Source organism: Triticum aestivum, chromosome 4B, assembly GCF_018294505.1.
Source record: "Triticum aestivum cultivar Chinese Spring chromosome 4B, IWGSC CS RefSeq v2.1, whole genome shotgun sequence".
Lineage (NCBI taxonomy): Eukaryota > Viridiplantae > Streptophyta > Magnoliopsida > Poales > Poaceae > Triticum > Triticum aestivum.
In genome coordinates, this window is record NC_057804.1 from 576,198,417 (window position 1) to 576,211,828 (window position 13,412).

Consider the following 13,412-nt stretch of genomic DNA (forward strand, 5'->3'; position numbering starts at 1 on the left):
GTTTTGGTGCTGTATAGGAATGGTTGGTTGTCCAGTCCACACCGGACGCCCAATGTTTTGGTTCTGGACAAGGATGAAGATCAGATACTGACATTAAAGAAGTTGTTTGAGCAAGACTTTAGTGATACCCCATGTTCCCCTCTTAATAGTGCGGGGTCCTATACTCAAGAGTAAACATAAGATAGTCGTGTTTCTTCGTTCTTGATGAGGTTAAACATTTCCGAAGTCATAATCCACACACACAATTGATTCCGAGGGGATAGAAACCTGAGATATACTTGACAAACTTTGTTAGTCCCCTACGAGTATATTGTCATCAACATCAAAATAATATTTAGGGCATGATTGCACTTTCACCTATAGTGAGGGCGGCGACGATACTCGACACCCCACCGTAGCTTATGAGTGGGACGTTGTCAAACTCTACACGGGCCTAAACAAGACTTCATACAAGGCCTACACCAACGAGATCGATGCTTTGATGATTATGCAGGTATATGAACTCTCTCACCATCTTTATCTTTGATTTCACTTTTGATCGAGAGTGGGGACTTACACATGTATATGTAATAGGTAAACTGGTGGCCGTATCATGATCGAGAGTGGGACTTCGATCTGAACGTGATGTGCGATGCGGACCATGCTCTTTGGCGGTGCATCGTGCCCATGATATGTGTGTACACCGTCGAGTGGCACTTGCCACACCGCATGGCCGCGCAGTTTGGGATGTATCAGCATACCCCACCGTGCCAACCGACCGATACTGGCAGCCACGCGCTCCACTTGTGAGTGCCCGCGCTTGTTCTTCGTGCCCATGATTTCATTGAGTTCGACTTTATTATGATGTTTCTTGTTGCTAATGCCTTGCAGGATGAGCCGGCAGAAGAATCAGTCGATCACAGACTGGGGAGAGGAGCATAAATCTCATGTGACGGTGTGGAACCAACGGAACTCCCGTAAAGATGTGGAGAGGAGAGTGATTGACTGGAATGCTTACGAGGACCAACACATGAGGTGGTACGATGATGGTCGTAAGCAACATATTCGTCTTACGCCTCGGTGGACGGCGGAAGACATCGCGGAGCTGGAGAGGGATGACTCGAGGAAGAGGCCTACCAGACCGGCATCAGAGACATGCATAGTGGATTTAGGGAGTTTGCACCCCTCATCAACAGAGTGGTAAGTTTGAACTGGCAGTTGTATTTAAATTATTTTATTCGTCATCGTGACTGACTTATGCCTCTACAGTCCGATGAGATGAATAGATGCATCTTTGATGCCTCTGGTGCACTAGGTGATATCCACGGGAGCGTACAATCTAAGAACAAATTGAGGGGGATGATGAAGGTACAATTTCAGCCTCCTCGGAACAGATGCATCTTGTTCACTTGCAATCATAAATCTGATACTTATTATGCCCTTGTTTCATTGTGAGTGCAGAAGTTTGTGAAGCATTGTCGCAAGCTGGTAGGCCTGCTTGGGTGTGCTGGAGCTGGGTCGGTTGAAGCTTACCATCCCGGAGCCACACAGGGTCACATCGCCTCATCGAGCCATGGTCCCTTGTCGCCTAGCTTGGTTGAGGAGGAGGAGGATGAGGAGGATGAGGATGAGGAGGCCACAAATGAAGGAGAGGAGGAGGAGGCCTATCATGAGGAAGAGGAGAATGAGAGCGATGCTGAGGAGGAGTACGATGAAGATTACAGACCTGCACCAACTCAATCATCTCAACCATCTCAGCTGCCGAGGAGGAATCCGAAGAAGAAGGATTTGCTGAGTCCGGACCCTTTCCAGAGACCAGTTCCTCGATGGTCCAAGAAGAACACTAAAGAGACTCGTTCAAAGAGGAATGAGGACTGTGCCTCCAAGAGCAAGAGGGGAAGGATGTATTAAATTCTGTTATTCGATACTTGGCTGTAGTTGAGAATTCTAGTGGTTGTGAAACTGTGTGTTTGCTATTTGAACTATGTGTTTGATATTTGTGAAACTCCGTTTACTATGTGGAACTAAGTAGTTGAACTTCATTAGCTTATTATGCACAAGTTTATGTGGAACTCCGTATGACATGTGTATGTGATGCCCAAGTTTAATTGTTTGAGATCTGTTATTTTGACTCTATATCATTGCTGTTTTTGACTCTATATCATTGTTTGAGATCTGTTGTTTTTGAAAAAAAGAAAGAAACTGAACTTGGATATAGGCAAGACCCTACCGCCAAGGACCCTGGCGGTAGGATCAAACAGCCTACCGCCAGCCCCCATGGCGGTAGGTTGACCTTATCGCTAGGGCGCTAGCAAATTTCATTATAGAGAATTTTTGAGGCAAAAACCCTGGCACACCCAAGAGCTGGCGGTAGGGTTATACAGCCTACCGCCAGGGACCTTGGCGGTAGGGTGTTGCACCCTACCAACAGGGTCCCTGGCGGTAGCGAAAGGGTCAAATCCCAAAAAAAATCGAACCGGGGTCAGATCCTGAAATGTTATGCGAAAAGGGTTAAAACACAAAATTTTGCCAGCAGACGAGGGAGAGGGAGAGGATTGCATCAGGGCTGGGGGTGAGGTGCGGGTTAGGTTGCCCTTCTTACTTTTGGTCAATTTTGCGCGCGTACGGTCAATTTTGGCACTACTAAACTAGCATCTACCTAAAAAGAGAAAAAAATCACTGTACGTCACCAAACTTGAGCCGGGTGACAAATTTGTACCACTAATGCAAAATACCCAAACAACGGTCCAAGTACTTGCGCAAGGGGTTCACTTTGGTCCATTTATATGATTTCGTCTATGTATTTGCTGACTTAGCCGAGTCAGCGACCGCCAGCTCGCTTTGACCACCACGTAGTCGATCCTAGGGTGAATACTAGTCGATCCGGGGGGGGGGGGTTGCAAAAACGCCACGACCATTAAACCAGCCCACCCTGTCAGACCACACCAGCTCTCTGTCTCCCTCTCCTCCTGCACCCGCTCGCTGTCTCCCTCTTCTCTCGCACCCTCTCTGCTCGTCATCGCTGCCGAGGTCCTTCGAGCTCGTCGGCGTCGACGACGGCTCAATGAGCACGTCGTCGGACGCTGAGCCGCTGCTGTCTGCGCCGTTCGGGAGGGGCCTGTGCGACGTCCCTCTTGCTCCTACGTGTCGTTGTGATGATGCCTTGCCGCCCCTGTACGGTATGTCGCCAGCAGCTCCGGTGCTCGATCTGTATAATTTAGCTTCGGTAAAGAGTTCCTGGTGGGATCAATTGCACGTACAAGCTAGGGTTTGGGCTTTTGTTGTACTTTCTGACGGATTGGGTGTGGGTGGTAGGGTTTTAGAAGTTCTTGATGAACTTAGTGGCAGGCCAAAAATAGGGATGCGTCCTGTGTTAGGATGGGGGGTTCGCAGTTGTGATAGTGTTTGCAGAGACCTGGAGTGGTTAGGGTTCTTTCTCCCCCAATTTTTCATGGGTCCAGGGGCCTAGGGTTTAAGCAGTAAAGGTTGATTTTAGTGTCAGAGTTGACTTGGTGTGTAGAATTATTTTAATTTGTAATTACATTAGCTCTGATTTACCAAAAATGGTTGCTTTATGAACTGTAAGATCATACATTTGTTAATTGGAGGCCAGGAATCTCTGCTTTTCTTTCTGAAAAATTCTGAATTCTGTACTGTCTGAACCTCTTTGTACTTGCCTTTGTCTGAATGTTTGAACTTTTTTCACTTTGATTGTTTTGCAAGACCCTTAAGCAACCACTTCTCTATTGAGGTCATACATGATGGCTATTTCCTTTGTGCTGGCAAGCATAGGGATTATCACAAAGGTCACTCCATTTGGTATGATTACCGTGACATACATAATTGGACACCTAATGTTGCTGCCAGTCTAGTGGAGGAAATTGGATATGAGTTTGAGGGCAGGATCAGGGCTTATTGGTGTGTTCCTGGGTTGACAGTCTACAAGAATGGATTAAGAGAGATTAAGATAGGGGATAACACTATGACAGAAAACATGAAGGATTGTGCTCTGAATAGCAACCACTTCCAACAGATTTTCCTTGATCATGATGAGAGCATGAGATCATTTATTTCTCCTGTTCCTGTTCACTTTGATGATGAGGATCCTCCAATTGCCAGGTTTAGTGGCATTAGGCCTAAGAAGGAGAAGGCACACCAGCAACAAAAGGATCAAGCACAACAACAACAAGAGGAGCAGGCTGAGCTCACTCTAGTGGAACAGGAGCAGGTTGAGGTCCCTGAAGTGGAACATGAGCTTCCTCAGCATGATCAAGAGCATGAGCAAGATGAAACAAAGTCAGAAATTGGAGCAGAGTCAGAGGAAGATGATTTCATACCAAGTCCACCCCAGCTAGGAACTACTTACCTTTCATCTCAGTTTAGGTTTAGGGCCAGAAAATCCTGTAGCTTTTTGAACATGGATGCAACAGATGCAGTTGGTGATTTAGTAATGCATGGTTCAGATGAAGAATACAATCCTCACCTTGTTGATCTTGAAGATGATGATGAATTATTTGCTAGAAATGTTGATTGTGAGAAAGGTAAAGGTGAAGCAGTGCAAGAAGAACATGATGATCCTACTGAAGATGTGGATATGTGTCTGCCTTCTTCTGATGAAGATAAGGTGAAGCTAAATTTCAAAATTTTAGAGAGGAAGACCTGACTAAACCACAATTTCAAGTTATCCAGACCTTTGGATCTGTTGAGTTCCTGAGGAAAGCTATCCAAGAGTACAGTTGTCAGGAGAGAGTTGACATTAAATGCCCCAGAAATGATAGGAAAAGACTCAATGCCATTTGTGAAGATGGGTGCCCTTGGACCTTGTCTGCATCATTTGATGAGAGAATCAACTACTTCATGATCAAGAAATACAACTCAAAGCATACATGCATAAAGAAATGGTGTGTTAAGTCATTCACTGCTCCTTTTATGGCTGGAAAATATGTTGATTCTTTCAGAGCAGATGAAAACATGAATATGAATTTTTTTGCAAGGGTGGTTCAGAAAGATTGGAACATGATAGCAACAAGGAGCAAGCTCAGAAGGCTTAAGAGGCTAGTGAAGAAAGTCATTGAAGGAGATGAGTTGGAGCAGTACAACAACATGTGGGATTATGCATAAGAATTCAGAAGATCAAACCCAGGTAGTTCTTTCTATGTGGGTGTTAGTGATGGCATATTTGTAAGTTGTTATTTCTCTCTAGATGCCTGCAAAAGGGGTGTCGGTGTCAAAACCGGCGGATCTCAGGTAGGGGGTCCCAAGCAGTGCATCTTAGGATCAATGGTAACAGGAGGCAAGGGACACAATGTTTACCCAGGTTCAGGCCCTCTCGATGGAGGTAAAACCCTACTCCTGCTTGATTAATATTGATGATATGGGTAGTACAAGAGTTGATCTACCACGAGATCAGAGAGGCTAAACCCTAGAAGCTAGCCTATGGTATGATTGTTGTATATCTATCGACTAGCCTGGCCCCGGTTTATATAATGCACCAGAGGCCTAGGATAACAAGAGTCCTAGCCGAATACGCCGGTGGGGGAGGAGTCCTTGTCTTGATCGCCAAGTCTTGTGGATTCTTTCTTGTATGCGGCAGCCGTCCGGACTGGCCCATGAGTATACGGCCATGGGGGTCCTCGGCCCAATCTAACAGACCGGGAGATGACGCGTTGAGTACCCCCTAGTCCAGGACACCGTCAGTAGCCCCCTGAACCGGTCTTCAAGTTAGGATGCTCCTCGATTCTTCCGAACTGTTCTTCATCTTCGGTTGCCGGTCTTGAAAACTGGTTCAACAAATCTTCTCATCTTCTATCTCGAGGATCGCCGAAATGCATTCGACGAGTTTACACGTTGGGTATCCGAGGAGCCCCTTTAAGTTTCTGGCCTTTATCAATGCCTTGTTATGCCACACCTCGGGTTTGAAGTTGTTCCCGGGAGGCAGTGTCCTCTTGCGTCCGAGCTCCAACGCCGGACTGCATTTGAGGTATCTTTTGCAGCCGAGCACCAATGCCGGACTGCTTCCCAGCTCTAACGTCGGACTATGTATCCGAGCTCCAACGCCGGACTATGTATCCGAACTCCAACGCTGGACTATGTATCCGAGCTCCAACGCCGGACTGTATCCGAGGTGTCGTAAATCACCTTGATTCAAAGAAGTTTGAAGGAGTTTAGCCGAGCTTAATGCCGGAAATGCCCTCTATGGAGCCAGCCACTAGCGCCCGAGCTTTATGCCGGACTGCTTCCGAGGTGGTGCACCACCCCGAATGTGGGCCGATTTTTGTCAATATTTTTGATTGGTGCAATTTATTCTCTGCCGAGATACATAGGCAGTAGCCCTCAAGGTGGGTATCGGTCTAAAACCTGAGATGCACATGAAGGATGACATAAGACCGCTAATCCCCGTAGATGCTGAGACTCAGGTTGATTTGCAAAGTCGGTCTGAGGATCAAGTCCTAGCTCGGCAGAATACTTCGGGACACAAAAAGCGGCGTGCTCAGTCCTCGAGACTCGGGTTGGGTGCGGCCGACCAACCTGAGGATCAAAATCTCATCGGAAACTGTATTGCACTTAAAGTTTTTTGCATAAAACATGCAATGCAGTAGCCCCCGAGACACTGGTCGGGTGGCAACACCAGATTAGGGGATCGATGTGCCCCTTTAATATTTGTAAATAATAAGCCCGAAGCCTAGTAGCCCCCCGAGCCTTAATGCGGGCACGGGAGGCCGAATTAAGGATCGATATCCATAGTAAAATCACAAATTATGTGTAATGACTCTATGTATCCAAGTACTTTACATCATTAATGCTCGGATCCGCATTGTACAAAACTTTGTTGACCGACCATCGGCTTCCACCTCCTCGGCCAATAGCCGAGGAGTGTTTGTCCTACTTTATAAAGCCTTTATGAGGGGAAAGATTTACAACAAACAAGGCAATCTGGCCATATGGTTTTATAAACAAAGGTACATGGAGAGATATGTTATATTACTGTTTAACAGAAGAAATGTCTGCCAAAGAAAATAGTCCCGCTATCGATTCCTTTCTTTGGGTTGTCATGCTAAGCATGATCATGAAACCTCAGCTCCAATGTAAGAGCAAAATATCGAGGATTTAGTTTGGGAGGCCAGTTAATAGCCCCCGGTAGTGTTCGGTGACAGTCGAGGTCAAGCCATAAACACTTTGGCCATTGTTATGAATGGCCCGTCGTTTAACACCGTCATCGGATCGCTGACCAGTTTACGCTTATTGTGCTAGTCAGTTTTCGGCTTTCGGGCAACCCAACTATTGACCGAAGACACAATTCGAAACCGATGCATATATAGCAATATCCGAGAATGTTTTTGCCGAATCTCTAAAGGTGTCCGGCGTTGCACTGCGAGACTTGTGCTGAAAACACACAAATAGTTTAAAAGTGACATAAGCTTGGAAAACCAAGAAAAACATCAGTAAAAACTTGACGTCCGAACAAGATCAAGTGTTCGGTGCCAATCCGAAAATTGGCCTTAGCAAAAGAAGTGCTTCTGTCGTGCTTTAACATGATACATCTTATCTCAAGACTTCAAGCGGGTCAGCCTACGGCTTCAACCTCCTATCCTGAGGGTGGAGTACTTCTCATTAGGCCAGTTTAGCAAACTAAACTCTAGCGGCTTTGAGAGAGAAATTAGGCTCCCCGGCTAGTGACCACACGCTCGTGTCGAAAAAAGGAGTGATAGATAATAATAGTAATAATAAAACTTTGCAACGACTAAGAAGAAGAACACTTATCATAAAATGGCTCATATAAATTTAAGAGCCCCCAAGTGACTTGGGTAAAAGAATGATTGCATGTACTGAAGTACTTATATCATATCTATGTTCAACCGAACTTTAAACGTGTCTTAACCGACCATCGGCTTCTCCCTCTTCGGTCAAGGACCGAAAAGTGTTATGTACTCCATCTGTCGAGAATATCGACGGTGTTTCCAATAACCAGGCAATCATGCCATAAGGCTATAACAGACAAAGCGCGCTCAGGGAACTTATGCTATATTACTGCAAAGTGTAAAGAAGCATCTTCAAAGAAAATAGTACCCCCACCGATACCTTTCTTCGTTGCTCATTGTTATTATGAGACTTGTGTAATATATTTTTTGTACTCATGAGTTCCGTTGTGTGCCGACCATCATTGAAAACTATAAGAGCGCTAGCTTTCGACTTCACCCAGTCTGAGGTCCGGCTCGGATGACCCGATCGTGACAATCACAGAGGTGCTCCCTTTACTCCCTAGCCGAACAATCGAGAACGTAGGGGTAAACACAGGAGCGAGGCAACCCAGCTTGCAAATCGCTTAAGTCAATATGGTGCATATTGTGGCGTAATACATGAACAAGGAACGAAGTCGTACAAGTATAATCATATGCAAGAGGAAAAGCTTCATGAAGGAAGCCCCCAAATGAATTGGGTATTTGAATTTATGCGTCACAAACAAAGTTTGGACAAGGAAATTTTTTACAAGCAACATTTTTCCAAAAAAGTATAATGCTTGGTCGAGCCAAACACAAGTTAAAAATTTAAAACTTTGAGCATGAAGGCAACTTAGCTGGTTAATGTGTTCGGTATTGATGACGCGGTCCGAGCTTGATGCGGGACAAGGTTCCATCCCCCAAGCCGGTCCCGAGGTGGCGGAGCAAAGAGCTTGGCACTCCGAAGTGGTGACATAGCACGGTCAATGCAGGACGACAGGGTGATGCCGAAGTCCCCGACATGGGGTAATGAAGTGTTGACGAAGCCCCCCATCCAGCCGAGGTGACGCCAAAGTATATAGTCCGGCTGGATCATTTTCCTGTGCACAAAAAATAGTGCAAACCGGAGATAATAGTAAAAAAACCGTTGCATAACAAATAATTTATGCAAAGTGAGTAATAAAAGAAATATGGCCTGGCGCTGAAGTCAATGTCGATGCAGGGCGGCGGCGTGATGCGGTAAAGGCATGGGGAGGCCTGAATTCACAGGTCGGTTCGAGTTCCGGATGCGGCGTTCGCCGGACTATGTAGGAAAACTGACCAAACCACCATGCGACCGTCGTTAATGCGGCCACCATTTGATAGACCTGGCTTATTTGTTGTAGCAATCCGAAGAAAGGTGATTCCCAAAATTGGTACTTGATCCTCACACCTATCGCCTGATGGGCGATAAAGCAAGGGCATGGCGATGCTGGCAAAGGTTGGCTCGCCGAGGCAAAACCCTCGGTCCAGCTAACGTGACGGAGCTGGTCGGCCAGCGATGCCGAAGTCTCTGGAGTAGGTTGATGAAGAGATGATGAAGCCCCGGTCCAGCTAACGTGATGAAGCCTCGGTGTCAGCCGATGAGTCGAATTAGGTCGGCGTGATGGACACCAACTTGAAAAAACAACAGTGCGGCCCTGCCGATGCAAGTCATGATGTGGTCGATGTCGGCTTGATGAAGTGACCGTGCGGCGATGCAGGTCTGCCCGCTCCGTGTAATCCGTGGGGCGGCGATGTTGGTGACGATTTATCCTTCGCGATGCTGAACTATTGTTCGGCTGGCCGAGATGATGATCCGAAGAAATTGAGCTTGGCTCAACAAAGCGGCGACGTGTCTAACGCAGGTCGGCCGTCGTGGAGTGATGTTGTCGGGCTGGTTTGACACCGGCGCGACGGTGAAGTTCGTATTGCAAGAATACTTTTAATACTACTGGAATGTGTTTGAGAATAAAACACAATACCCCATACGAAAACTTCCTTCAAAAAGGATGTCTGAGATCCCGTTCATAAAGAAGATGAATTCGGGTCGGATTCGTTCTCGCGCAGAAAGTAGATCCAAAAAGTGACGCACTAATCGGAAGTTTCCCGGAGTTTAGACGGTCGGATCTAGCTGAATTTTTGGTAGGTGGTAGATATGGGAATTACGCAGCAAATCAACGGTTGGATCTTCCAAAGGACATCCGAGCTAGATGCTGGATACCACGCCCTAAACTTGTCCGGATTCTCGTCCTGATTCAACAGGGCTCCGGTATATCGGAGATTGCCGGAGATTCCTGCATCGAAACTCGATGAAATTTTTGCAGGGTTGTTGTAGACTTAATTCTACATAATTCCACAGAAGTAAGACTTTAGGCGACACTCGAGGAGGCGGTGGTGACGGATACAAGTTTGCTGTCCAGAAAAACAGCACGGTCGTCTGAGGGCAATGTTGACGTTGAGCCCCCGAGCTCCATGGAGGACTCCTCCATGATCTTGATAGAGATCGGAGTTGGTGTTGATGAAGGACCTCATCCGAACATGACGATAGGAGGTAGGGCGCAGTCCTCGGTCAAGCCAAGGTGACCAGTCGAGCTGGTGACGAAGAAGCCGACGTCGCATTTGACCTGCAGTCGAGCCATTGATCCTTTCGCCGATCACACAGTGGAACTTTCAATGAAAGCACCAATGTCGATGTCAAAACCGGCGGATCTTGGGTAGGGGGTCCCAAGCAGTGCGTCTTAGGATCAATGATAACAGGAGGCAAGGGACACAATGTTTACCCAGGTTCGTGCCCTCTCGATGGAGGTAAAACCCTACTCCCGCTTGATTAATATTGATGATATGGGTAGTACAAGAGTTGATCTACCACGAGATTAGAGAGGCTAAACCCTAGAAGCTAGCCTATGGTATGATTGTTGTATATCTATCGACTAGCCTGGCCCCGGTTTATATAATGCACCAGAGGCCTAGGATAACAAGAGTCCTAGCCGAATACGCCGGTGGGGAGGTGTCCTTGTCTTGATCGCCAAGTCTTGTGGATTCTTCCTTGTATGCGGCAGCCGTCCGGACTGGCCCATGAGTATACGGCCATGGGGGTCCTCGGCCCAATCTAACAGATCGGGAGATGACGCGTTGAGTACCCCCTAGTCCAGGACACCGTCAAGGGGTTTCATGCAAGCCTGTAGGCCTGTCATTTGTTTGGATGGATGCCACCTGAAGACGAAGTATGGAAGTGTTATGCTGTGTGTTGTTGGCATGGATCCTAATGACTACATTTACCCTCTAGCTTTTGCAGTTGTTGAGGTAGAGAACACTGGCACATGGAAATGGTTTTTGTCAAATTTGAAGAGTGACTTGGGAATTCTAAACACATAGCCATGAACTATAATGTCAGACAAGCAAAAGGGGCTGATCAAGTGAGTGAGGCAACACTTTCCTGATGCAAAGCACAGATACCGTGTTATGCATATATGGCAGAATTTTCAGCAAACTCACAGAAGAGATGTTCTTAAGAACCAGTTGTGGAAGTGTGCAAGGAGCACAACACCAAAACTGTGGGCTAAAAGCATGGAGGAAATGAAGGCAATCAGCCTAGAAGCATAAAAATGGCTTGAGCAGCTACCACCCAACACTTGGGTTAGGGGCTTCCAAAGAGAATCGATCAAGTGTGATATCCTTCTGAACAACAACTGTGAGGTTTTCAACAAATATATTCTTGAGTCTAGGGAGAGGCATCTCAGATCAATGATTTACAAGATCAAAACACATCTCATGGTCAGATTCTACAACAAAAGAAAGGAGGCAGAGACATGGCCTGGCTCAATATGCCCAAAAATTAGGAAAAGAATTGAGAAGAATATAGAGCTGTCAGCTACATGCATGGTTTCAGGGGCTGGTGATGGCATCTTTCAGGTTGACAACAGGAACAAGACATACATTGTTGACATTAAGGAAGAAAGCTATACATGCAAAAGGTGGGATCTTAGTGGAGTTCCATGTCACCATGCAATTGCATGCTGCAGGCATGAGAGGATTGATCCTAAGAGTTTGGTGCACTCCTGTTATAGTATAGAAGCATTCAAGCTAGTAGACAAACCCATTATCAAGCCTTGCATAGATAGGAGTGAGTGACAGAGGATGAATGGTTGTGAAATCAAGCCACCTGTAGGGAGGCCTTCAAACAAGAGTAGGAGAAAGGAGCCTTATGAGATTGAAAAGAAAGATGGAACCAAGGTGATGAGCAGACATGGAATCACGATAACATGTTCATACTGCAATGAATCTGGCCACAACATCAAAGGATCTACTCAAAGAAAGGCTGGCATTTTGCCAAATCTAGCATAGAGAACAATAAGAAGGGGTCCAAGGGCCATTCCTGAAGATCGGTCAGACGATGAACTTGTTCTGCCACAACAAGATGATGGCCAAGGTATGCAGGAGGAGGTTCATGTCACACAAGATGATGGTCAAGTTACATAGTAGGAGGTCCATGTTGATGGCTAATATACACATGAGGAGGTCATTGTCACACAAGATGATGGAGCAGATACACCGATTGTTTTTCAGGCAAATTCTCCACTTTTGTCCCTTCCTTTTTAGTTGTATTTTTCAGGCCCATTCCTTTTTTGTTGTACTGATGCTAGCATGTGATGATTGTTTTTGTACACGTGTAGGACTTTGGATTTACAATGCTTCATAGGATGTAACAATCCAGACCTGTTCCTAGAGAAGATACTAAAAGCATTTTGCTAGATTCATCATTCATCTCACTGGCAGCAAGTTCTCACACTTCAGCATAGACAACAATAGCTACAAATGAAGGCAACCAGACCATGAAGTTGATGAAGATGAAAAGAGAGAAAGAAAGACATATGGCAGCCAGGAGAGATGCAGCACTTGAGGCCATGAATGAGATGGCGAAGAAGAAAGCGGAGTAGGCAACAGCAAAAAGGAAAGAAATTGCAAGGAGGAAAGCAGAGAAGTTGGAAAGAAGAAGAGCAGCACAAGAGAAGAAAGTTGTGGAATCTGCAGAAAGGTTGGAAGCTGTAGCAGCAAGAAAAGCTGCATTGCAAGAAGAGAAGGAGGCCAGAGCCCTTGAAGAAATGGCAGCTAAAGCAGAGGCAACACTGAAGAGAAAAGAAGATCAAGAAGCAAAGAGAACTATGGCAACACTGAAGAGAAAAGAAGATCAAGAAGCAAGGAAGAAACAACAAGAAGAGGCCAAGATAATAAGAGCTGAGCAGAGGAAGCAAGCAGGGCCAAGTGGACATGTGCCCAAGAAGCTGAAGAGAGTGAACATGTTTGATGAGTTCAGATGAATGAAACTGAATTCAGTGTTGTTGCACTTGTAATTTTTTGGCAAAAGCTACAATGAGACTCTTTGAAACGGTTAGAGTTCAGATGATTCAGTAATGTTGCCAACATGAAAATTACAATGCACTTGTAATATTTGTATTCATTCAATGGCTTGATTCACTAAATTCAAAATAAAAACTGTTAGAGTTCAGTGCAGAATCAGTGGCTTTATTCACTGAATTCAAAATGAATGCTGCAATGAATCAGTGGTTCATTTATCTCTTCATTGGTTTTGTACTTAACTGCATAAAATAAAAAAATAAAAACAAAAAAGGGTGGCCTGGGTCTCGAACCCAGGACTTGTGGTATTGAACCTTGGGGGCAGTGCCAGTGGCTTGA